The sequence below is a fragment of the Mauremys mutica genome, chromosome 1 (assembly GCF_020497125.1).
Source record: "Mauremys mutica isolate MM-2020 ecotype Southern chromosome 1, ASM2049712v1, whole genome shotgun sequence".
NCBI lineage: Eukaryota > Metazoa > Chordata > Testudines > Geoemydidae > Mauremys > Mauremys mutica.
Window position 1 is genome coordinate 145,421,412 of NC_059072.1, and position 26,665 is coordinate 145,448,076.

The window sequence follows — 26,665 nt, forward strand, 5'->3', positions numbered from 1 at the left end:
AGCCTGGCCTTGACCAGAGCACAACCTCACTCCTTACCCCTCCCATGGAATACAAAAGAGGTGGGATGAAGACCCCAACTCCCAACCCTCCAAATGGAACATGACCATAAGTTGTTAGGGGTGTGATGGGGCATGCACTGCAGGTATATTTGGGCCTGATTAGGAGGAGGAGGTTGGAATTGGGAATGGGGACACAGCAAGGCTCTGCAGCTTCAGAGCTGGGAAGGGGGATATGGGGTAAAGGCTCTGCGGTGTCAGAGCTGGGAACGGAACACTAGGAAACAGACTCTGCTGGTGTGTAGAGCTATGGATATGCTTGCTTGGGACTAACCCCAATAAATATTGCATTGCCTGCAGTTCAGACTTCTGGTCTTCTGCTTTCTGTCTGCATGACAAGAACCTGGGGAGAGGTTGAAGGGAAAGCCCTCTAACAAGCTGATCCAACCGAAATATTTACCTCCAGTTTCCTTGTATGATTCTTGACTGGAAGTTTAGTCTGTTGCTGCTGATATACGTTTTCCAGCTGGCTAAAATTTCCTGATGAATGGGAGTCCTGGAAAACTTGCATTTGCAATTATATCAATAAATTATGCCACTTAAAATGCAAAATCAATTTTGCATTTTAAGGAAACACAAATAGAATCATGGCATTATTCTTTGTTCTTGTAAAATTAATGTTTAACTGTGGTTGCTTGTTTGTGTGTTTAATAACATTACTTTTTTTGCTAAAGAAGAGTCTTGAAATTTGATTCCTTGAACATGTATGGAAGGACTTACCTGTGAATTTCCTCTGAACAATAATCCCTGTATAGAAGAAGGTGCATATTCCACAATGAACATAGGAAAGTAAAGCCTAACATCTAGGCTCATAAGAATAATATATGGGACCAAATCAAAATACACCCTAAATCAGGGGATGGCTGGAGGAGAGGGTTTATGTACAAGCCATTGCATCTGCTCTTCTGCATTACATCAGTTTTACATCAGTGTAAAACCAGTGGACTGACAATGGCATAAAACTGGATTAATGCAGGAGTGTGTCAGTCCCCTAGTGTCTTTTCTGCAATTACTTACACTTGGCAATCAAGGCCACTACCGCTCTTAGTGACACCAGGTAGAGGATCCCCAGAATCACTGCAATGATCCGCCAGGGAGGAGATGGAGCAGGAGAATCTAAAAAGAATGACCATAAAGATGGGAAAAGTGAACCCCTTTTCTGAGTATCTGGCATCAGATTACAGTTTATCTGAGGAACATCAGGTCCCAAACATATCCACCAGAGCAGTCTGAAAACCAGCCCCTCTATAACTGCCATTGCCAGGTTCTTGCGCTCCTGAGTACTGTTCATGACTGCCAGAGCTGTGAGTCTTTCTCAAATCCCAATGACCATCAACCTGATTGGTTGTAGATGCTGTTATGGTCTTAGTAGCATGGCATTGGGCAACATAACAAATGGGCATTCTAACTTTACTATTCCAAAAATCCAGTGTCAGTTCCAGAGATAAGGGTAGATGTTTGACCATAGACAGTAAAACAGAAAATATGTTACCAGCTAGTTAACATACAATACCTTTGCTCTCAGAGTTCCTAGGTCTTTGTCTCCTCTGCTGCTCAGACGTGTGACATTTCACTTCTGTGTAAGTCACTTCCTGCTCGCTCATTTCTAGAGGATCGTGAGTGTGGAAACTGTAGACTTTCCTTTAGTGGCCTACGATGGATGATGGCATTTGATGAAAAACGAATGGATCTAGAAATATCAGGTAAAAAATAACAAGATATTGCAATGATTGGTTATAATTTACTCCATTACAACAGTCTGTAGTAAGAGGAAAAGAAATGCAGGATTAAATGGCATACTGAGTTCAGTACGTGCATCCTATCATCTTTTTCTATTATTTGCCCTCTGTTTAACTTTATAATCACAATATATTCTGGTTACCTCTGAGTCTCAGAAAACTGGATATTCAAATAGATCAACCTAGACCACCTTTAATACTATTCACAATGGTTTAGATAGCAAACACTTCAGGGCTGGGACTGTCTCTCACTATGTGTTCACATAGTGTCTAGCACAATGGCGCTCATAGCTTGGGTGTTGCCTCCAAGATCTACTGTAATACAAATATTAAATAGTTATAATGATTCTAAATCTAATATTTTGCGCTCCAAAGTGCTACCCATCAGCAGAAAAAGTGAGAGGCTATCATTAAGAGTTAGGGTCAGGTTATAAGAGGCTTGAAGGAGACAGTCAAAAGGGTACTGGATAAAAAAAAATTGGTGCTGGAAACCCCATTGCATGAGTCTGTTTAACATGGACTGTAAAAAAAATTACTTTGGGGGGACAATCGGGTAGTCTGAGGTATGTGTTTATGTGTGCAAGGGATAATGGTCAAGATAGCCTTGTTCTGTAGGTCTTTTCTCAATTCTGTATTTCAGTAAAGTTAATTAATGATAATTAGTCATATAAAAGCGTCACCTACATGGTCTGTCTCTAAAAGATACTATGCAGTGTTGTTGTAGTCGTGTTGGTCCAAGGATATTAGAGACACAAGCTAGGAGAGGTAATAATTTTTATTGGGCCAACTTCCTTTGGCGAGAGAGACAAGCACACTTGCACAGAGCTTTTCTTCAAGTCAGAAGAGCTCAGTGTAAGCTTGAAAACGTGTCTCTCTCACCATCAGAAGTTGGTCAAATAAAAGACCTCATTCACATTTAATCTCTAAAAGATACCGACTAATATATAGAAAAAAGGGAAAAATTTCAACTCCTGTTGTCTATTGCACTTAGACCAAGAGTTTTTGGCCTTTTTAGCAATATTAGTTATAGGTCGGTATTCTTTTTTCTTTTGCATAATGCGTTCCTTTTCACCAGTGCAGCCCAAGTCCCTATTCAGAGATCCATATAATGCCAGTACATATATATATACTTGTCATAAACAGATAGTTAAGGGTTAAAGTCTGTTTTACCTGTAAAGGGTTAACAAGCTCAGTAACCTGAGAAACACCTGACCAGAGGACCAATCAAAGGACAGGATAATTTCAAATCTCTGTGGAGGAAAGCTTTTGTCTGTGTTCTTTGTTGGCTCTGTGTTCTCTCTTGGGAATTAAGAGAGTCCAGACATCTTAATCAACTGTCACCATGTCATAGGTCTCACCCCCACTTAGAGCTGTTGGGTTCCAATATGGGGACCTGCATGAATTTATCTAAACTTAGATCCTAGTTTAGATCTGGTAAAGCTGCCACCACCCAATAAGGTACGTGTATTGGGACACAGTCCTTCCCCAAATTCCTTGGGGATCCCAAGAGCCCCAAATCCATGGAGTTCTTACACCTAGGAGAAATAAACCATTCCCCCCTGCTTCCTTCCCCCTCCCTTTCCTAGGAGAGATACCGGGATCCAACTACAGAGGGATACCTCCCTCCTCTCCTTTCCCTGAGAATCCACCCAAGGAAAGACCAACCAAGTCCTTTATAGAAAAGATTTATTAAAGAATCAAAAGAAAGTAACTGTCTCTGTAACCAAGATGGAACAATACACAGGGTCTAAACTTATCAATCTCTGGAGAGAATTCCCCCTCCTTTCTTTCTCAGTAAAAGCAATAACAGTACAGAATTAAAGAAGTTCTATAGCAAAACACAGAATTGCAAATGTAGAAATCAAATTATAAGACTAATCCGCCTTTCTAATTAATACTCACTGTTGAATAGTAGGAACTACTCCAGGAGAACTTGGAGACATGACTGGCCTCTCTTAGATCCAAAAAGAGAACACAGAGCCAACAAAGAACACAGACAAAAGCTTCCCTCCACAGAGATTTGAAATTATCCTGTCCTTTGATTGGTCCTCTGGTCAGGTGTTTCTCAGGTTACTGAGCTTGTTAACCCTTTACAGGTAAAACAGACTTTAACCCTTAACTATCTGTTTATGACAATACTGTTCTGCTTGCTCCTACAATTTGCTAAGTAAACTTTTTTATATTGCTGAATACCACTGATATTAATAGAATTTGAGGTCACTCAGTGTTTTGTGATATCAGGACTCATCCTTTCCATTTTTAAATATACCTCTACCCTGATATAACGTGACCCAATATAACACAAATTCAGATATAACGTGGTAAAACAGTGCTCTGGGGAGGCGGGGCTGCGCTCTCCTGCAGATCAAAGCAAGTTCAATATAATGCGGTTTCACCTATAAAGTGGTAAGATTTTTTGGCTCCCGAGGACAGCGTCATATTGGGATACAGGTGTATATCAAGTGATTGTGTTCTCAGCAACTTGTTCAGAAAGCTATTGCATAGTCACTCACTGTTAGAAACTGTTTCTAGTATCTAACTTACATTTTATTTTTCTTAATTCTATACCATGATTCCATATTATATTTGGAATTATCTGAAACAATCTCTTCCTCTGTCCTTTATGTTTACATCTCTCAAATATTTGTAGTCTGTGCCAAGCTTTTCAAACTGTGCTCTTCTTTCATCACTAGTTAGCAACCTTAGCCTATATCTGTTCCTTTCCTTTCTTTTCTTTTTACCTCATCCCTCATTAGACAATCACACTAGCCTTTTACTTACTAGTGTTTCTCTTCTCTGAATACCCTCAGATTTAATGCATGTGGTTAGTATGGAGGTGTTCAGAACAGAATGCACTATTCTGTGTATGGCACCCTGTTCTGTGACAATCTAAATTAGCTATTAGCTGCTATATAATTCTGTTAGTTTTCACCCTGAATGCCTGTTGGCATTGTTGATTTTCAAATGTCTTAGCGCTAAATGCTCAAAAGGTTGTTCTGATGCTCAGTGTCACAACACTTATCTTTTATGTGCCTGAAAATAATCACTGTGATACATAAAGCCTGAGTTATAGTGCCTGGATCTCTACAAAATGAATGGAGAGAGAGAGAGGTGCCTTAGACTGTGATGCACCAAAGCAACCATGCTAGGCAGAGAGCTGCCTAAGTTAGCCAATGAGAGATGCTGACAAGAGGAGTGTGTGCTAAGCCCCAACCTCTCAAAGTTTGGTGTCTTATGCCACTTTAGCAAGAAGGCGGGGGGGATTGGCATTTCCATTATAACCTACATCAGCACAAGGGAAAGATCCCTGTGCAAATCCTGTCACTCAGAGGAGTGCTCTAACCACTGGGCTATGCCATAGTCTGATGTGGGGCTCCTTCAATCTTTCCTGTTGAAGCTGTTTCACTCTGGATAAATAATGAGCACTGGAGTAGGGTGCCCATATCTCTGAATGCTGTAACCACCAGGATATAGAGCCATCATGACTGTGTTCTCTCTCTTTTTTTCTCTGTCTCTTAAAGGCTCATTTGGGCCAGAGAAATAGAGAGACCAAGAGGGAGAACACAAACATTAGGGTGACTGTATAGCTTTGTAGTTAGAGTACTCAGAAATGTGGGACCCCCAGATCCAGTCCCCTGGCTCCAATGGCTCTATAAATATTCATCCAGAGTGCAACAGTTTCAACAGGAGAGTCTGAGTGAGCCCCACATCTGAACGTCCTATAGTCCAATTGTTAAAGCATGCTCCTGAGATGTGGCAGGTCCCAGTTCAAACCTCTTCGCTACCTCAGGTGGAGAGGGGGCTTGAATTGAGAGTCTACAACATCCCAGGTGGGTACACTCAGAGATGCTGGAACAATTTGTATAGTGGGGGTCCTGCAAGCCATTGAACCAAACTGTAAACCCTGATGGAAACCATTTCAAACTGGGGGTGTGGCAGCATCCCCAGGACCCCTAGTTCCAGCACCTATGGGTACTCTAACCACTGGGTTAAAATTCATGAGAAGTCATCCTCTTTCCCCTCCGCCCCCACCCTAGCTGTTTTGTGTGGCATTAGGCAAACGATAACACACCTAGCATATTTGGCCCTGAAGATGAATGCCTGTTTCCCCCCGGTTTGTGAATCACTCTGGAGCTTAGGCAGGAGATAGTTACCCAGATGCTGACAGGGAGGCAGCAGTGTGCATGCCCAAAGGCACAAATATAGATGCCTAGGAAACTTTTATTGCAAAAATATAATTGCTGAGTGAGTTTTGGTGCCTACCGGAGTTGGCAGAGGCGTTTGTGCATTGCAATGGAGCCAAAATTTACCACATCTGGGGATTTAATATTTCATTATTGTGTTACTTACTAATTTTTTACAAATTAAGAATAAACACATTAGGTAAACCCAGACCCAAAAAAGTCCTTTGTGATACCCCACCAGTCACCTCCTTCACAAGTTCATATTATTGTCTTTTATCTTTCCCCTTTGGTTACAGCCTTCAACAGTTTGCAGGACAAATGATTTCACTCCAAGCCAAGCTAATATGAACTCTTTTTTCAAATATGTTTTCTTGAGAGACTATATCTAATGCTTTCAACTACTTATATCCCATCTACCACCTTTTGTGTCTGATGCTGACCTTGTAGCTTTTGGTTTTCATGGTAAAAATAACTAGAAATGGCATACAAATCCAGAATTTTAGATCAGACTTTTCTCTGCTTTATATCTAATGCATGTTACTTCAAGGAGGAGTAGATCACTGAATTATAAACATAGAACTATATGTCACCTGGACTATCTCACCAGTCAGTCTTTAAATATAACATTCCTACTGCTTGTACTGAACTATAATGAAAGAAAAAATAAAAATCAAAGTTACACATCTATATAATATCTTTCATGGTAAACACTTTCAATCATTTCTTGAATTAGTAAACACAAGTGAATGTTACATAATTTTTTTTTTTTTGGTACCTCTCGTTGTTTGGGAAGATGCAGGAGAGCTGGAATAGACTTTTCTGTTCTGTGTCTGATCTGGTCCTCTCTATATGAATATCCAGAAGTAATTATGTGTCCCTCTGGCTGTCCTGACAGAAGATGGAGAATGCAAGCCAAAAGAGGAAGGTTTAGTTACTTTATGATGTTATATCTGAAACCGCACAGGAAATTCATTGGCTGCTGATTTGAGAAGATCTCCCCCAGTCCAAAGTGCTCAGAATAAAGGGTCTTTCATCCTGAGTTACAGTGATGTGACTAGGCCCATGATGTTAAATTTAAAGTCAATTTACAGCTTTTAAAATGCTGAAGTTAGTAAGCAATAGTATCTATGACACACACAGTAGCTAGGCCAAACAATGTGTTACACTTTGTGCTCTGTAGACGAGCGGACTCACCCCTGCGACGCCTCCTGCTGGTCTCTCAGGGAATTAGCTCATTCTAGCATCCAGAGCGCCCTCTGCAGCCCGGTGATCCGCCTGTCCTCTTGGCTCCCGTGTCTCTCCCTGGACCCCAGTGCCCTTTTAACTGGGCAGTTAAATCCCCACTTTGCCTCAGTATAAGGCTACTGCCAGTCATCGTCTAGCCCCATGCCCTGGTGCAGACTGCAGCATCAGCCTACTCATCACTGGCAAGGAGGGTTTGGACCTGCTGCCTTGGCCTACCCCTGGGCTGCCCTCTGCAACCCCTAGTACCCCTTGGCCTTTTGCTAGGCCGCAGCCTGGGGCTTTCCAGGCTAGAGCTCCCAAACTCCTCCACCTTTCCCCAGCCCTGCTCCCCTCAGGTACTTTGTCTCTAACTCCCTGCAGCCAGGCCCATCTCCCTCTACAGGCAGAGGAAGACTTCTGCTCCTGGCTTCCCTGGTCTTCTTATAAGGCCCTGTTGCTCAGTTTGGGGCATGGCCCCAGATGCAGCCACTTCCCCCAATCAGCCAGGGTTTTACCTTGCCCAGTCCCAGCCCTCTGCAGGGCTTTTCTAACTCCTTCCAGGCTGGAGCAGGTGGTCACCCCGCTACATGCTCCTAGGTTCTCAATCTCTTGGAAGAGTCTCCACTAGGGAAGTACTTGAAGCCCCAGACTTTTGGATATTTAAAGTGACAGGACAGCTCTAGGAAAGTGCTACAGGGAAATAGCCTGCATTGCCCCCGGGATATAGGCTGTTGATCCAAGATTGTCTCATTTCTAACTTCTCTGACTGTCTGATCACCAGGCTCGGCACTAGCTGCTTCAGTGTCACCAACAGGTGTGCCCAGAGCCCCAGCAAAACATCACCGCACCAGTAGGGCCAACACCAACTCCATCATCATTTTCAGTCTCTTCTCTGCCCAGATCATGTGACACCAGAGTCAAGGAGAATGGGAACAGAGAGAAGAGAGTCAGCCTCTGAGGCAGATCAATGGGCAGTTTCAGGGTCGTGGTGCCTAAGGCTATGCCTACACTATGAGCTGGGGTGTGAGTGTAGCCATGGTAGCATGGAGAGTGGCTGCAGAGGCATTGCAACGCCACTTGAAATACCAGTACGAGTACATACCAGTGGGTATGTACTCGGCACAGCTAAGCCATCCCTACACTGCTGCTATCCTTGCTATTGCAGCTACACTGCTATTTACTCTTGTGCTAGGTTGATGAATGCCATTGTGAGTATGTGTACACAAGCAGGAGAATCATACACCTACTTGTGGTGCAGACATAGCTTAAACGTTACATGGAGTGTAAATTAATCCGCCAATGGATCTGAAATAAAACTGTTTAATACCTACAACTGTTTCTTACATCACTCACTTTGTCCTTTATTATGAACTACTATCCCATGGAGAAATTTCTCCCTGACACTGCCTTGTACCAGCCCAGCTGTTAATAAATTGATGTCCTGAAAAATGGAGATGGATGATCATGGAAATTTAAACTCTAATTTCACTGAAGATGCAGTTCATTGTTGGAAGGGCCTTACTCAGATGTAAATCAGATATAACTCCACTGAGGTCAGTGTAAATGTGAGGAGAATTAGCCCATAAATGTCTAATTCTTATTTTAATCTCAGTGAGCTGGAGGGGTTACTTCTCAGCAGTGGATTACCAAAGAATATCATGGAGTTCTGAGTTCCACAGGTTAATTTTATGTCATGTCATGGAATATTTAATTTTATCCATTTACAATGTATTGCATTTTTAATTTCACTGTGAACCCCATTTTTTTTGTTTCCAAGGAAAGGGTAATTAGGAACTGCAGAATCGCTTCCTCTGTCCCATTCATTGTTTTATAAACCTCTATTACAACTCCTCAGTGATGCTGCACTCCATAATGCTTTATAGAAATATGCTTATGAATGTAAATATGACATAACTGGAATATGCTTTATGCAAAAGGTCTTTTGTAAGGTATCATTACAAAGCTTATAATCTACTGAGTGTGATCATCCTATTTGTATGAACATAATTCTTTTATCTGAAACTATGAATATGAAATATAACTCTGAAGTCCTATTGTAATTATGGAAAGTGTTAATGGTGGCTTGGAATCTTGATGGCTCCCATTAATCGGGACAATTGGTTGTAAATGGCTTTGTTTACTTGTAAGCCTCCCTGTACACCTGTGTGCTGGCAAGTGGATAATGAAGTCTTACAGTGACATGTGATCATGTCACCTGAACTGGAATCCATCTTTAACCTGATGCTTTTTCAGTGAGAAGGAGGGGTGGGAACCCAGAGAGGGACAAAGGATTCCCACCTTGTGCCTAAAATATATAAGGTGGTGGAACAGAACAAAGAGGTTCCAGTCATGAGAAATCCCCTAGTTACCACCTGAGCTGGAGCTAACAAGGTCTGTACCAGGGGAAAGGATTGGGCCCAGACTAGGAAGGAGTCTAGTCTGTGAAAGAAGCTTATTGGAACATCTCTGAGGGTGAGATTTTATCTGTAATCAGTTTCTTAATGTATTAGGCTTAGACGCGTGTGTTTTGTTTTATTTTGCTTGGTAACTTACTTTGTTCTGTCTGTAATTACTTGGAACCACTTAAAGCCTACTTTTTATACTTAATAAACTCACTTTTGTATTAATTAACCCAGAGTAAGTGATTAATACCTGGGGGAGCAAACATCTGTGCATATCTCTCTATCACTGTTGTAGAGGGCAGACAATTTATGAGTTTACCCTGTATAAGCTTTATACAAGTAAAATTGATTTATTTGGGGTTTGGATCCCATTGGGAGCTGGGTGTCTGGGTGCTGGAGATAGGAGTACTTGCTGAGCTGTTTTCAGTTTTGTCTGTAGCTTTGGGGCAATGGGTCAGACCCTGGATCTGTGTCACAGCAGGCTTGAGTGTCTGGCTCAACGAGACAGGGTTCTGGAGTCCCAAACTGGCAGAGAAAATGGGCTCAGAGGTAGTCTCAGCACATCAGGTGACAGTGCCAAGGGGGTGTCTGTGACTGAACCCCTCACAACCATCTGCTTACTTCTTATTGGCGGTTCACAGAATAGGAGGTTTATATTGTGTTTTCATGGAGCAAGATGGATGAAGGGAGCCGATAAATAACTGACATGCCAGATATATGAATTTAGTATGACAAACAAAGGAGAATATGACTTGTTTTATGGCATAACAGGTTGAATTAAAGTCATGAGTCTGAGAGCTAGCTAATTTGGTATTAAGATTATATTTATATGTCAAACTAAGCAAAAAGAAGAACAAATAACCTTAAAGGAATAAATTGTATGAAAGCCAACCTTAGAAAGATTTTCTAATTTTAAGGAAAGCTTCAAACAAAAAACAAAACAAAACAAAACACAATTTCTACTACAGAGAGAAGATTCTCCAGACATGTAAAGTATAATTGAACTATGAAAAATGACACTGGAAATATGGCTACTTCCTGCCAGGGCTGGCTCCAGACCCCAGCACGCCAAGCGTGTGCTTGGGGCAGCATGCCACGGGGGGTGCTCTGCCTGTCATCGGGAGGGCGGCAGGTGGCTCCGGTGGACCTCCCGCAAGTGTGCCTGTGGAGGGTCCGCTGGTCCCGCGGCTCCGGTGGACCTCCTGCAGGCATGCCTGCGGATGCTCCACCGGAGCCGCGGGACCAGCGGACCCTCTGCAGGCACATCTGCAGGAGGTCCACCGGAGCCGCGGGACCGGCGACCGCCAGAGCGCCCCCCACGGCATGCCGCCGTGCTTGGGGTGGTGAAATTGCTAGAGCCGCCCCTGCTTCCTGCGTAGCATATATGATTGCACTTTATATTCATAGTCTTAATATTTAACCTTATTGGCTAAAATAAATTCATATTGTGCTTTAGCCATTTGCCCTATAGTGCTGATACAACTAAGAATGGTTGATCTGAACTTTTTTTTTCCTTCATCATCATCATCATCATCAGAATTGTTTATTAAGTTCTAATTTGTTACACTGTAAACCCAATAAAGACAAAAATATAAAAATAACCTTGCATCTGGCATTACCAATAGACAATTCCTTTCTCAAGGTAGTCAGATATTCAAATGTTTGATTTTTCTATGAAAAACAGAGAACATTTTTTTTCAGTAAAATGTACTTGTTAAAGCAGTGGGTTTAAAAAAAAATACAGATGTGGCTGTAAATTTTCACCTTTTTCTCCCCAAAAATAACAAATGTATTATGAAAGTTTAAGCAAAATTTTCCCCATTTTGAGACAGCTTTATTCCTCACAGTGGTGCAATAGAGAGAAACACTGTCTCAGGCCCTTTCTTGTAGAAGACTCCCCTCAAGCTAAAACATGAGTAACAAAATTAGCTCTGCACCATGCCCCAATGGTCAATAAACTCAGGCTCTAGCAGAACAACAAGGTAAACAACTTAGAGCTGAGGACTCTCTACTGAAATTGGCCTGCCTAGCATCCCCAGGAGATTATATCTAAGTACCATTAACAGATTGAAAGCAGCTAATCTGAGCTATGGGCATGTTGCATAAGGATGATACATTTGTGTACATTTCATTTGGTTATTTCCCATGCATATTGCTAACATCTCTCTGTCCTTTTGAATTATTTCCCTCACTTTGCTAGGATTCAGAATATTAAGAATAATTTCAAATTTTATTAACATGTTGCTTACACTCACTTCCAGATCGCAAGTGCAAAAGAAATCTGATGAGGTTTCACAAGGTCAAGTGAAGATTCCTGCACTTAGGAAGGAAGAATCCCATGCAACGCTACAGGCTGGGGACTAACTGGCTAAGCAGAAGTTCTGCAGAAAAGGTCCTGGGGATTACAGTGGATGAGAAGCTAGATATAAGTCTGCTGTGTGCCCTTGTTGCCCTTGTTGCCATATTGGACTGTATTAGTAGGAGCATTGTCAGCAGATTGAGGGAAGTTATTATTCCCCTCTATTCAGCACTGATGAGGCCACCCCTGGAGTATGGCATCCAGTTTTGGTCCCCCCACTACAGAAGGGATGTAGAGAAATTGGAGAGAGTCCAGCGGAGGGCAACGAAAATCATTAGGGGGCTGGGCACATGACTTATGAGGAGAGATTGAGGGAACTGGGCTTATTTAATCTGCAGAAGAGCAGAGTGAGGGGGGATTTGATAACAGCCTTCAACTACCAGAAGGAGGGTTCCAAAGAGGATGGGCTAGGCTTTTTTCAGTGGTGGCAGATGACAGAACAAGAAGCAATGGTCTCAAGTTGCAGTAGGGGAAGTCTAGGTTGGATATCAAGAAACACTGTTTTATTGGGATGATGGTGACGCACTGGAATGGGTTGCCTAGGGAGGTGGTGGAATCTCCATCCTTGGAGGTTTTTAAGGCCCGGCTTGACAAAGGCTTGGCTGGGATGATTTAGTTGGTGCTGGTCCTGCTTTGAGCAGGGGACTGGACTAGATGACCTCCTGAGGTTTCTTCCAACCCTAATATTCTATGATTCTATGTTAAGTACAGTGGTCACACTTAAAAAGAGTCTTCCATTTGGAAATATGGTTGCTCAAACCAGTTGTATATTTAAAAATGGAAGAAACTTTTCATGTGGATCCACTAAACATACAAAATGGGAAATGACTGCCTAGGAAGTACCTCAGAAAGGGGTTTGGGCGTCATAGTGGACCACAAGCTAAATATCAGTCAACAGTGTAACACTGTTGCAAATAAAGCGAACATAATTCTGGGATGTATTAGCAGGAGTGTAGACATGAGAAGTAATTCTTCTGCTGTACTCTGCACTGATTAGGCCTCAACTGGAGTATTGTGTCCAGTTGTGGGCTCCACATTTCAGGAAAGATGTGGACAAATTGAAGAAAGTCCAGAGAAGAGCAACAAAAATGATTAAAATTCTAGAAAACATGACACATGAGGAAAGATTGAAAAAAACTGGGTTTGTTTAGTCTGGAAAAAATAAGACTGAGGGGGGACACGATAACAGTTTCAAGTACACAAAAGGTTGTTACAAGGAGGAGGGAGAAGAATTGTTCTTCTTAACCTGTGAGGATAGGACAAGAAGCAAAGGGCTTAAATTTCAGCAAGGGAGGTTTAATTTGGTCATTAGGAAAAACTTCCTAACTGTCATGGTGGTTAAGCACTGGAATAAATTGCCTTGGGAGGTTTTTAAGAGCATATTAGACAAACATCTGTCAGGGATGGTCTAGATCAGTGGTCTCCAACGTGGTGCCCGAATGCGCCTGTGTCCTGGCCCCCGGGAGAGCACCCGCTGAAATGCCGCCGAATTTCAGCGGTGACGCCTCTCGATGACGTCACTTGTCGACGGCAAGTGGCGTCATCGAGAGGCATCGCCGCCGAAATGCCGCTGAAATTCGGTGGCATTTTGGCAAGTGCTCCACTGCCGCAGCGGCGCCAGATGAAAAGGTTGGGGACCACTGGTCTAGATAATATTTAGTCCTGCCATAAGTGCAGGGGACTGGACTAGATGACCTCTCGAGATCCCTTTCAGTCCTATAATTCTATAAGAAGGTGCCTGAATCCTACAGCACCTGACCAAATACAAATCTTTTATATTATGATTACCTTTTGCTTATGGTGCCTCAGATAATTTTCAGTCAAAAAGATTACGCTCACTTCTAAGCCAATTAGGAAAATTATTTCCAATAATATCTCCTGAGACTTTGTACCAGATACTTTGCTAATATCAAGTATCAGAGGAGTAGCCATATTAGACTGTATCCACAAAAACAACAAGGAGTCCAGTGGCACCTTAAAGACTAACAGATTTATTTGGGCATAAGCTTTCATGAGTAAAAAAACACTTCTATGTGAATAAGTGTTTTTTTTATGCACAGAAGCTTATGCCAAATAAATCTGTTAGGCCTGGTCTACACTGGGAGGGGGAGGGGGAGAAAATCAATCTAAGTTACGCAACTTCAGCTATGTGACTAACTTAGATAAATTACCGCGGTGCCTTCACTATGGTGAGTCGACTGCTGCCAATCTCCCATCGACTCTGCCTGCACCTCTCACCGATCTGGAGTACAGGAGTCAACAGGAGAGCGCTCGGGGATCGATTTGTTGTGTCTTGACTAGACACAATAAATCAATCCCCGCTGGATCAATCACTGCCCGCCGATCCGGCCAGTAGCGAAGACATATCCCTGGTCTTTAAGGTGCCACTGGACTCCTTGTTGTTTTTACTAATATCAAGTTTAATCCCATCTTCTGCCTTCTCTCATTAGTGATTATCTTGTTAGACATAATGATGAAAAGCAGACACAGTTACAAATGTAGAACCTTATGCTACAGTGTAAAACACTAAATAATGGATTGCAAATATCTGATTTGACACTTGTACTAAATCATAGAATCATAGAATCTCAGGGTTGGAAGGGACCTCAGGAGGTCATCTACTCCAACCCCTTGCTCAAAGCAGGATCAAACCCAACTAAATCATCCCAGCCAGGGCTTTGTCAAGCCTGACCTTAAAAACCTCTAAGGAAGGAGATTCCACCACCTCCCTAGGTAACCCATTCCAGTGCTTCACCACCCTACTAGTGAAAAAGTTTTTCCTAATGTCCAACCTAAACCTCCCCCTCTGCAACTTGAGGCCATTACTCCTTGTTCTGTCATCTTCTACCACTGAGAACAGTCTAGATCCATCCTCCTTGGAACCCCCTTTCAGGTAGTTGAAAGCAGCTATCAAATCCCCCCTCATTCTTATCTTCTGCAGGCTAAACAATCTCAGTTCCCTCAGCCTCTCCTCGTAAGTCATGTGCTCCAGCCCCCTAATCATTTTTGTTGCCCTCCGCTGGACTCTCTCCAATTTATCCACATCCTTCTTGTAGTGTGGGGCCCAAAACTGGACACAGTACTCCAAATGAGGCCTCACTAGTGCTGAATAGAGGGGAATGATCAGATCCCTCGATCTGCTGGAAATGCCCCTACTTATACAACCCAAAATGCCATTAGCCTTCTTGGCAACAAGGGCACACTGTTGACTCATATTCAGCTTTTCGTCCACTGTAACCCCTAGGTCCCTTTCTGCAGAACTGCTGCCCAGCCATTCGGTCCCTAGTCTATAGCAGTGCATGGGATTCTTCCGTCCTAAATGCAGGACTCTGCACTTGTCCTTGTTGAACCTCATCATATTTCTTTTGGCCCAATCCTCTAATTTGTCTAGGTCCCTCTGTATCCTATCCCTACCCTCCAGCGTATCAACCACTCCTCCCAGTTTAGTGTAATCTGCAAACTTGCTAAGGGTGTAGTCCACACCATCCTCCAGATCGTTAATGAAGATATTGAACAAAACCGGCCCCAGCACTGACCCCTGGGGCCCTCCACTTGATACCGGCTGCCAACTAGACATGGAACCATTGATCACTACCCGTTGAGCCCGACCATCTAGCCAGTTTTCTATCCACCTTACCGTCCATTCATCCAGCCCAGACGTCTTTAACTTGCTGGCAAGAACACTGTGGGAGACTATATCAAAAGCTTTGCTAAAGTCCAGAAATAGCACATCCACTGCTTTCCCCTCATCCACAGAGCCGGTTATCTCATCATAGAAGGCAATTAGGTTAGTCAGGCATGACTTGCCCTTGGTGAATCCATGCTGACTGTTCCTGATCACTTTACCCTCCTTTAAGTGGTTCAGAATTGATTCCTTGAGGACCTGTTCCATGATTTTTCCAGGGACTGATGTGAGAGTGACTGGCCTGTAGTTCCCTGGATCTTCTTTCTTCCCTTTTTTAAAGATGGGCACTAAATTAGCTTTTTTCCAGTCATCCGGGACCTCCCCTGATTGCCATGATTTTTCAAAGATAATGGCCAATGGCTCTGCAATCTCATCGGCCAACTCCTTTAGCACCCTCGGATGCAGCGCATCTGGCCCCATGGACTTGTGCTTGTCCAGCTTTTCTAAATAGTCCCGAACTACTTCTTTCTCCACAGAGAGCTGGTCACCTCCTCCCCATACCGTGCTGCTGAGTGCAGCTGTCTGGGAGCTGACCTTGTCTGTGAAGACAGAGGCAAAAAAAAGCATTGAGTACACTAGCTTTCTCCACATCCTCTGTCACTAGGTTGCCTCCCTCATTCAGCAAGGGGCCCACACTTTCCTTGACTTTCTTCTTGTTGCTAACATACCTGAAGAAACCCTTCTTGTTGCTCCTAACATCTCCGCCTAGCTGCAACTCCAAGTGTGATTTGGCCTTCCTAATTTCACTCCTGCATGCCTGAGTAATACTTTTATACTCCTCCCTGGTTATTTGTCCAATCTTCCACTTCTTGTAAGCTGTTTTTTTGTGTTTAAGACGAGCAAGGATTTCACTGTTAAGCCAAGCTGGTCGCCTGCCATGTTTACTTTTCTTCCTACACATCGGGATGGTTTGTTCCTGCAACCTCAATAAGGATTCTTTAAAATACAGCCAGCTTTCCTCGACTCCTTTCCCCGTCATGTTATTCTCCCAGGGGACCTTGCCCATCAGTTCCCTGAGCGAGTCGGAGTCTGCTTTTCTGAAGTCCAGGGTCTCTGTTCTACTGCTCTCCTTTCTTCCTTGTATCAGGATCCTGATCTCAACCATCTCATGGTCACTGCCCCCCAGGTTCCCATCCACTATTGCTTCCTCTACTATTTCTTCCCTGTTTGTGAGCAGCAGGTCAAGAAGAGCTTTTCCCCTAGTTGTTACAAAACAAATAAAAATACAAAAGCTATAGTTGAATATGATATCTTTTGAAATATATAAATTTGTCACTCCTTTCCTGAATTAATCAGGTAATCCTTTAATGTACAGTAATGATCAAAGTCCCAGCAAGTGATGATATTTGTGCAGGTGTCTTGAGGTCCATGAGCTGGAGTGGTGGAATAGAATGTTAAGAGTTGTATCAATAATTTGATAATTTCCCTGTTCATTCCCTTGTAAGCATCTGGCAATGGCCACTGTCAGAAGACAGGAAACTGGGCTAGATGGACCATTGCCTGAATATGTTCATTCTTATATTCTTATTAACCTTGTTCTGCACAAAAAATCTTAGCATGATGGATATGGAGAGAGAACTAAATAGTCTGACTCATCTGTTAGAGGGTGAGTGCAAGTTGAGAGACAATGATTCACTCTGCAATATACTAGCTGAAATCGCGAAGAAAGTTCTCATGTTAAAGGTGCATGGCTCCAGCACAAATGATTTTTCATCTTGATGGATTAAGATGACAATAATGAAGCATATCATGGTATCATCAAAGTCTGATGTTTAGAACATTTAAATGCTTTATTCACTATTTAAGTATCTTTGTCTCAGAAGCAAACCAGACAAAAAGTGAAAAATTCTTGGTTTTTAGCTAAATATATTTGGATTTGGGTGTTAGGTTTGCTGATAAAAATCAAAACTTTTTAAGGAAAGCTAGAACTTTCAATAAAATATATTTCACCAACTACCAATTTTCCTATTGGAAAAAAGATCTAATGAAAAAATTTCAACAACCCACAATTGTCACCTTAGGATTCAGAGTCAACAGCCTATTGAGATGAATGGGCAGTTAACACATCTTAAAGCTATTGCTGAATGTGGTCTGCTACCTCAGGAATATCATATTGAACTGGATGCATTCATTTCACAGTTTGAAGATCATCTGCACAACCCACAGAGCTAGAATCATTCTTTTAAATGAAAGCTTTCATTCTGGAGCACAGTTCAGCAGTAAGGGGAAGGCAAGGTGTGGATTCCAGAGTATATGAAACAGTCACAGAATCATGGACTACAAAAAGTCTTGTATGCATATAAATATAAAATGAACCATGCTAAAAAAAATTAAGATTACAAAGTCAAGCACTCAAGCATTAGGAAAGGCCCCAATTATGGTTGCCTGTACAAACTTGGCCCCATTGTGCATATGCATTTTGACATTTTACCCAACATCATGTAGGCAATCTGGGGTAGACTTAGGACTAACATTAAGCTCTCCCGAGTGCCAATGCAGAGTCCCTAACTCAGAAGAGAAAATCCTCTCTATTCTCAGAATCCTCTGCCACAAATTATGTCCACCCTGCACATTCAGTGAGGTTGTAGACATGCATAATAAATAATAGGTGATCATGTATTTAAACACTGTAGGTAAATTTTTCAAAAGCACCTAAGTGATTTAGGCACTTAAGCCCCAAGCCTCAAAGGAATTGAGATGTCTAACTCCTTTTGAGGATCTGGGTGAGGCTTTTTTAATGTGTTTGATTTACTACCCCATAACATCGGGATAAAAAAAAATAGCACTATATAATGTCAATGAAGCACACACTACATGGATTAATCCCAAATTAACTGACATTTCTAAAAAGGTAGCTGTCAATGAGGAATCACCTCTGAACAAGGATGTTTCTATGGGGTTCCACAGGGTTTGGTTCTCTTTGGTTTGAGTTTCTACTCCTTTTGCACTCTGCATACTTTCCGCTTGAATTATCAATGTAATGCACTTCTGGCTGTTCCCTCTAGTCTCCAGCCAAAACTAACTCCCCCTACATCTGTGATGCAGCCATCCACTGATACAATCCCATCCTCCTCTGGAATGTGACCCAAAGTTCCACAAAACTAAAATCTTCAGCGTACACCAGTTGTGCATCCAACCGTTCACCTCCAGTATTTTCTGCCTACTGCCTTCTCTCATTCTGGTAGGATCTCTGAAAAGATCACTTCGGCTTTCCACTTCTTCAGTTCCCTTCTAAGATCCTTTGAAATATTTTGTAATCTGTGTAGTTCCATGTGATGCCATTGCCACAGTTCAAGGCAACAGGATTTGTATTTCTCCCTCAGTGGTCCAAGAAGGGCACCTGCTGCCGGGCATCCTGCTCCTCAGCTGTTGCCTTTTTTGGTGTCTCATTCCCTTCTCACCAGAGTATTTCCAGGCTGCAAAGTTTCCTGGCTTCACTGTGTTATTCCCCAGAACAGACAAGCAGCCCAAGAACACCTGCTTGTTTTCTTTTCAGAGACTGATAACAGTGATTGTCAACGGTATGAGCACCACACAGTACTTTCTATGCAAGCCTATTTTATTCTTAACGTAAAAGCATTACAAAGAAAACATATGAAAAAGAATAAAATAACTTACACACATGTTAATAATGTACCAGAATTGACTCCAACCCTAACATGGATTCTAGCAGGAGCAGTCCTTAAAATCCAAAGTGATTCTTTGTGGTTGCAGGTTCATCACAGCTTCAGCTCAGAACAAGCTCACAATAACATGTTTAGTCCACTCCTTATGAATGTCACTAGTCTTTAATCTGGAGTTTCCAGGAGCAGGCAATTAGTGGACAATGGGTTTTACTCCCAGAGGTATAGCATCAAAGGGGTGGATTTGAAACAGGTCCTTTACATTCCACATCCCCCTGGTACTTACTAGGAATTTGACTTCACGTGTGTTGTTCCCAAAAGCCTTTTGAAGTTCCTAATATGTTCCGGAGGTTGTATTAGTCAGTCTACAAGAAAAGGTAGATACAGACAATTCCACAATAACACATAGCACAATTACATTTTTAATACTATGGACCCCAAAGGTAATTACACTAATTCAATAAGGTTTAGTTTATTTTAGTAAAGTTCACTCAGGTTATTTTGCAGGATATTGTTAGTCTGTCACACTTGCATCATTGCTTCCAATGTGTACTATCACAAGTTGAAATTTGCCAGATGAATTCAGAATCCTATCCAATCTTGCAGTTAGAACTCGTGTCACTGTTCCAGAGCAACAGTATGCCATCTTGCTGTCACTGTGTCCCTTTGCTGAATTCTCTGTCTACTCTTCTTAATCTGGAGTTGCTAGTGATGATTGACTGTCATTTTAGATCAGTTTCAGAGTCTCTCTTGGGCATCTGTGTGGTATGATGCAAGCCCTACCACTCAGGTATATTCCCTCTAGCTTTATATTCCAATCCTCCAGGTATTTTAATCCCAAGTCTGCCATCCTCTTGAGGGAATGATATTTATTTTTCTACTAATCTTGAGTGGGAGTCCTTGCAGAATAATAAAAGCTCTGAAGTGCACAGCTTTATTAATAGCACCAGTCAGCAGATGAGGTAAGACAAGAATTCATGTTCAGCTCCTCGGGTCCTACACAGCACATCTTCCCTGGGCCAAGGCTAAATCACAGAATAATAGAATCACAGAATATAGTGCTGGAAGGGACCTCAAGAAGTTATCCCCCGATATTGAGTCAGGACAAAGTACACCCACACCATCATTGGCAGGTGTTTGTCTAACCAGTTCTTAAAACTGCCTATTTGGAAGCCTATCCCAATACTTACCTATCCTTGTAGTTAGAATGTTTCCCCTAACAACTAACTTAAATCTCTCTTACTGCAAATTAAGCTGATTACTTCTTGTCCTACTTTCAGTGGACATAGAGAACTATTGGTCACAGTTTTCTTTAAATAACCCTTAACCTAGCTGATGACTGTTATCAGGTCCCCTCTCAGTCTTCTTTTCTCAAGACTAAACATGCCCAGTATTTTTAACCTTTTCTCATAGATCATTTTTCTGAACCTTTTATCAACACTTCAGATGCAGCCTCACTATACCTTTAAAGAACACCTTTAAACTATTTTCCCCAAAAAGGTATTTTTAGTCTGACCAATGTTATTCTCATATCTGAATATTTTTCTGTGATTGAATGAAATGTAACAAAGTAAAAAATATCATAAAATCAGCTTTTACTTTTTTCCATTTCCAGTAGTCTTACAATACAATCATGTTAAAGAGTAGGAATACAAACATCAGCAATATTTTCATTTATGAGTAATTTGCCTTCATGTACACCAAAACAATGCTGCTCTTTCTAGGGCCTCAGATGCAATTCCATTCAAATACCTATATGATTTTTGACAGAACAAGGAGTAATGGTCTCAAGTTGAAGTGGGGGAGGTTTAGGTTGGATATTAGGAAAAACTTTTTCACTCAGAGAGTGGTGAAGCACTGGAATAGGTTACCTAGGGAGGTAGTGGAATCTCCATCCTTAGAGGTTTTTAAAGTGAGGCTTGACAAAGCCCTGGCTGGGATGATTTAGTTGGGAATTGGTCCTGCTTTGAGCAGGGGGTTGGACTAGATGACCTTCTGAGGTCCCTTCCAACCCTGAGATTCTATGATTTCTGGAATCATGGCAGTCCCAGCTGCTAACTCCTTTGAAGCACTAGCAGATTTCACCCACTGTGAAGAAGCTTTAGGGATGTCCTTGCTAGGTGATCAGGATCAGGATCCTGCAAGCATGAACAATGGACATTTTCTAGGAAAGCTCAGCAGGAGATTATTTCAGGTCTTTCTCACATATCCATGATGAGGGAATTTCACAGCTGGAAGCCCGGAGAGAACCATTCAACAGGACGACACAGCGCTGCACAGGGCTGTTAGAGATTACCCTGAAAAATAAATGCATAGAATACACACACACACACACACACACACGTGAATTAGCAAGAGATTCTCTGCCAAAATAGGAGGAAGAAAAACTCAAAACTTGGTGGTAAGAGAGAAACAGATCCATGGCATGTGACATAAGAACATAAGAACATAAGAATGGCCGTACCAGGTCAGATCAAAGGTCCATCTAGCCCAGTATCTGTCTACCGACAATGGCCAATGCCAGGTGCCCCAGAGGGAGTGAACCTAACAGGCAATGATCAAGTGATCTCTCTCCTGCCATCCATCTCCATCCTCTGACGAACAGAGACTAGGGACACCATTCTTACCCATCCTGGCTAATAGCCATTTATGGTCTTAGCCACCATGAATTTATCCAGTCCCCTTTTAAACATTGTTATAGTCCTAGCCTTCATAACCTACTCAGGTAAGGAGTTCCACAAGTTGACTGTGCGCTGCGTGAAGAAGAACTTCCTTTTATTTGTTTTAAACCTGCTGCCTATTAATTTCATTTGGTGACCCCTAGTTCTTGTATTATGGGAATAAGTAAATAACTTTTCCTTATCCACTTTCTCAATATCACTCATGATTTTATATACCTCTATCATATCCCACCCTAGTCTTCTCTTTTCCAAGCTGAAGCGTCCTAGCCTCTTCAATCTTTCCTTGTATGGGACCCTCTCTAAACCCCTAATCATTTTAGTTGCCCTTTTCTGAACCTTTTCTAGTGCTAGAATATCTTTTTTGAGGTGAGGAGACCACATCTGTACACAATATTCGAGATGTGGGCGTACCATGGATTTATATAAGGGCAATAATATATTCTCAGTCTTATTTTCTATCCCCTTTTTAATGATTCCTAACATCCTGTTCGCTTTTTTGATCGCCTCTGCACACTGCGTGGACATCTTCAGAGAACTATCCACAATGTCTCCAAGATCTTTTTCCTGACTCGTTGTAGCTAAATTAGCCCCCATCATATTGTATGTATAGTTGGGGTTATTTTTTCCAATGTGCATTACTTTACATTTATCCACATTAAATTTCATTTGCCATTTTCTTGCCCAATCACTTAGTTTTGTGAGATCTTTTTGAAGTTCTTCACAATCTGCTTTGGTCTTAACTATCTTGAATAATTTAGTATCATCTGCAAACTTTGCCACCTCACTGTTTACCCCTTTCTCCAGATCATTTATGAATAAATTGAATAGGACTGGCCCTAGGACTGACCCTTGGGGAACACCACTAGTTACCCCTCTCCATTCTGAGAATTTACCATTAATTCTTACCCTTTGTTCCCTGTCCTTTAACCAGTTCTCAATCCATGAAAGGACCTTCCCTTTTATCCCATGACAGCTTAATTTACGTAAGAGCCTTTGGTGAGGGACCTTGTCAAAGGCTTTCTGGAAATGTAAGTACACTATGTCCACCGGATCCCCCTTGTCCACATGTTTGTTGACCCCTTCAAAGAACTCTAATAGATTAGTAAGACACAATTTCCCTTTACAGAAACCATGTTGACTATTGCTCAACAGTTTATGTTTTTCTATGTGTCTGACAATTTTATTCTTAACTATTGTTTCAACTAATTTGCCCGGTACCGACGTTAGACTTACCGGTCTGTAATTGCTGGGATCACCCCTAGAGCCCTTTTTAAATATTGGCATTAAATTAGCTAACTTCCAGTCACTGGGTACCGAAGCCGATTTAAAGGACAGGTTTCAAACCTTAGTTAATAGTTCCGCAACTTCACATTTGAGTTCTTTCAGAACTCTTGGGTGAATGCCATCTGGTCCCGGTGACTTGTTAATGTTGAGTTTATCAATTAATTCCAAAACCTGCTCTAGTGACACTTCAATCTGTGACAGTTCCTCAGATTTGTCACCTACAAAAGCCAGCTCTGGTTTGGGAATCTCCCTAACATCCTCAGCCGTGAAGACTGAAGCAAAGAATCCATTTAGTTTCTCCGCAATGACTATATCATCTTTAAGCACTCCTTTTGTATTTTGGTCGTCAAGGGGCCCCACTGGTTGTTTAGCAGGCTTCCTGCTTCTGATGTACTTAAAAAACATTTTGTTATTACCTTTGGAGTTTTTGGCTAGCCGTTCTTCAAACTCCTCTTTGGCTTTTCTTATTACACTCTTGCACTTAAGTTGGCAGTGTTTGTGCTCCTTTCTATTTGCCTCACTAGGATTTGACTTCCACTTTTTAAAGGAAGTCTTTTTATCTCTCACTGCTTCTTTTACATGGTTGTTAAGCCACGGTGGCTCTTTTTTAGTTCTTTTACTGTTTTTCTTAATTTGGGGTATACATTGAAGTTGGGCCTCTATTATGGTGTCTTTAAAAAGGGCCCATGCAACTTGCAGGGATTTCACTTTAGTCACTGTACCAGGGGTGATTGAATCTGAAGTGGACGGTCAGACAATGGATAAATAGTGTAATCTTCCACAGACTACATTAACACTGTAACACCTTGCCTTAGTCACAGATTATCATGTCAAATTTGGTAGTATATATTTACTTGGTTTTCACAGACAGTCAGTTTGGGAGCCTGGTATAAAAGTGGCAATACTGGAGGCCTCCTCCTCAGGGGAAGATGATCTCTTTACTCAAAGAAAATAAAGTGAGTAAAGCCAGCATAAACAGAGGCAGAATTAGAGGGTGCATGGTGTAGTGGTCAATCATAGAATCATAGAATATCAGGGTTGGAAGGGACCTCAGGAGGTCATCTAGTCCAACCCCCTGCTCAAAGCAGGATCAATTCCCAACTAAATCATATCAGCCAGGGCTTTGTCAAGCCTCACCTTAAAAACCTCTAAGGAAGGAGATTCCACCACCTCCCTAGGTAACCCATTCTAGTGCTTCAATGCAGTGTACTGGGATCCTGATATCTGAACTGTGACTCCACTGACTGTGTGAATTTAGGCAAGTCATTTACTTTGCATGTCCATCAATTCCCCACTAATAAAATTCATAATACTACTAATGTTCCACCAAGGTAATTTGCAGCTTCATTAACTAATGTTTGTAAAGTGTTTGGATATCTTCAGAAGGAACATGCTAGAGAAGTGTTATATTATTATCATCATCATCATCATTATAACCATTGGTCAAAATCCCGGAGTCCTTAATCAGTTTTTAACCCTGTGTTTATTCTGGCTAACTTTTCCATGATTTCAATGGCACCATTGTGTGTATGAGGACTGATTATTGTTTTGAAAATTAGCCCTACAAATTTACCCTAACTGGGAGCTCAACTGTAAAAATATGTGAAATGTATTTCTGGAAATGTATTTATGAGATGTGACAATAATGTTTTGTAACAAATGTTGAAGGGGAAAGGTGTGATAGAAAGGGAGATAGAAAGACTGAATTAGTATCAACAAAAAGGCCTACTAATATGGTTCAAAGACTATACTGAAATCATTCTTGATGAAAACAGAATATGTGCAACCAGAAATTAATAAACCAAAATTGGTATATAAGAAACTAGGTCTAACTGGTTAACTAAATAATGTGGGGATGCGATAATTGCCACCATTCCCTTTGTGGTTCCTTAAAGAAAAAAAAGACTTTGGGGAGAAAAGATGAAGGCTACTAGAGCAAGCTTCGCCATCCTGGCTGTCCCCTCACAGTTTCCTAGGACCCCAGCCTTGGTGATATTGATCCTGAGAAATGTCCTGACCAAACATGGCCAGAGAAAGGGCTCCAGATGACATTGCCACTCCTACGAGCTCCAACTGAATCCCCAAAACCACCTGCGATGAAACAGGATTGAACTTTAACAGCAGCAGCAATCTCAACTAACTTCTTATCTTTTCCCCAAAAGGCCAGTTACTATCATCTTTGATACCCTCTAAGACTGTCAGACAAGGGGAAGTCTCCTTCTAAAACTCTCTCCAGCTAAAGGGAAAGGGAAGAAGGCATGTTGTAAAATAAAATCATAGTTAATACTTTACATTTTGAATGCTTTATCTGTTTTTCTTTCTTTTTTGGATCTTTAATAAAAGGTTTAAAAGATTTTTAATGGTGTATTTGGCATGATAGTAAGCAGGATCAGGTCTCTGTATACCAAAGACCCAATTTTGTTTAACACTGTTTAAAGTTGGTCAGTGATTTGGTTTTGGTAACATGTTTGGCATATATATTCTATCTAAATTAATACCACACTAAACACTAAGGATCTCAAGACTTGACTAGTTTTTTAAACCACAAAATCCCCACCACCATCACCAATATTAATAACTAATATTAAACTGACTTCATATCATTGACTCTTGAGCCATCTTCCCAGGCCCACCCAGAGCCAGTGCTGTTCCTCAATCCGATCCAGTGGGCTTCTGTGTGGATCACCATGAACAGCTCCTAGAATAGTTTTCAGAGGGACAGAAGAGACAAGAAATCTAAACAGAAGCAGTCTGAAGATTCAAATCCTGATGAGGAAACAGCACAATCTAATGCCAGAGAGTGAACTAGTACATTTTCAAATATCCACTAGGACATCCCTTCTATTTGGACCAGCCCTGTGAGACAGATAATTTCAGCCTCTTTAATAGTCCAGTGAATTCTGAGGCTTGCGGGATAGACCAGTGAAGAACTGGGAATTTGGAGACAGGTTGTAACCCCTCTTGTGATGGAATTAAGAGAAGTCCTCACATCTCCAGGATGCATGAGGATCATGGGTGTGTCCCAATAATCTGTTGTTGTTCTTTACACATCTGTCAACGTTACAAGTGAAAGGGGTTAATCACTATTGTGACAGATATTGATTTTCCCATAATCCTACAGATCTCCAGGACAGATGTACATTTTCCCATAACCAAAAAGACTCAGAATCTTCACAACTGCCAATGGTATTGCTGCAATGTCAGGTCACAAATCAAAGTGCCCAGCTATTTACCATTTCCTGGGCATCACTGATCACCAGTAGATGTGATTCCTTTGCAGAACATGATTCCTGGCTCAAAAGCCAATCCTTTTTTGTCCTGGAGAAAAAGTAACAGCTGTGTCTGTAAGCCAACCACTTATCAGGGCAGCCTGGAGAGGAGTGACCTGTAAAGGAATCATAAATGTATCTTATACATTACTCTTTTT